This window comes from Rhagoletis pomonella, unplaced genomic scaffold (genome assembly GCF_013731165.1).
Source record: "Rhagoletis pomonella isolate Grant_MI unplaced genomic scaffold, Rhpom_1.0 Rhpom_scaffold_00002, whole genome shotgun sequence".
Taxonomy (NCBI): Eukaryota; Metazoa; Arthropoda; class Insecta; order Diptera; family Tephritidae; genus Rhagoletis; species Rhagoletis pomonella.
The window spans coordinates 55,034,506-55,035,814 of record NW_023458556.1 but is presented as its reverse complement, the minus strand read 5'-3'; the positions used below and the strand labels follow the sequence as shown (position 1 = coordinate 55,035,814).

Here is a 1,309-nt window from a genome sequence, read left to right as displayed (position 1 = left end):
CTCGGGACGTTTATTTCAAGACGAATATTATTTACGTCTTCTCATAAAAATCATATGAGATTTTTATTGAATTAAAACTTCTTTATCGAGTTCGGAGTTTTAGGACCGTTAACTTATCTATTTTCAAATAATTATATGGAATTTTCTGTAGTTAAATGTAATAAATAAATAAACTATAGCTTAACACAGATACGTTAACGGCCCTTAAAGCGTTAAATATATTTATATTTGTAGTCAAAAGATTGGTACAATACAGCGATGTTCTATTGAAAAATTTCAACAAACTAATTTTCGTGATTGGCATAAAGAAAAATATTTGGGTATTCACACAATTGGGATACGATTTGCACCAAATTTTGGCAAATATCCAATCGTCTGACACTGCTTTTAAAATCGTATTTATACGGATGTTGTTAAAGAATCGACTATAAAGAACTAACCGAAATTAAATAACAAAAATAATATTTTAAAACTTGTGAAAGTTCGGTGCGGCTATAATTTTTTCGACTACTGTACAATGTACAAAAAAAAATTGCGGATTTTCCGGCGGGACTATCAAACCTTGTATATTTTAAGACTAATAATAAGCTTTACGTGAGCTGGACCGGTTTGAAAATAAAAAATGGAATTTTTTATGAATAAAAATAGTTTCTTAAATTATTTTTTTGGAAAAAATTCTCCCAGATAATAAAATAGTTTAAGCTTAAAAAATCTACATAAAAATATTAAAAAATTGTATCAACGGAATCATAGTAATAAGAATTTGATGCTGTTTTTTAACTTTTTTCAAAGGTTTGGGTAAGAAAAACTTCAATAACTGCTCCAACACTTTACCGATATAGACTTATGAGGTATCAGTGGAAAGATATTTTCTCACTTGTTTTATTTCTTTGCAAAACAAACTTAATATGTAGGTACATTTACATATTTTACACTTTTAACATAAATGTCAAGGCAGATATTTTAAGATACACTTCTTAACAAACAAATTTTTTTAAGTTATTATGAATGGATAAAAGAGACATCTTCTTTGAATTCAGTACTAAAACTTGACATTTTAAGTGCTTATCAAAACTTTATACATGTTAACTAGATTCGTAATTTATCTTAAAATTATATAATTTTAATTATTTGTTTATAAAAATGCAGTTTACACCTTAACAAAACCCGTATAAATCCAAAGTTTAATCTTTGCGCAACATTAAAAAAATCAACAAACTTCCGTAAAGCTTTTTAATTAGATTTCCTAGAAATACATATTTTGAGTATGCAGTTTTGTAGACCGATCAATTCAAATAAAGCGCAAGTT

At 26.7% G+C, this 1,309-nt stretch overlaps 1 protein-coding gene across 3 annotated transcripts in view; it reads right to left on the bottom strand.

Moving 5' to 3' along the window:
• The window catches only part of LOC118733822, a 26,649-nt gene that overhangs the window by 24,256 nt on the left and 1,084 nt on the right, over positions 1–1,309 (bottom strand). The window lies entirely within an intron of this gene.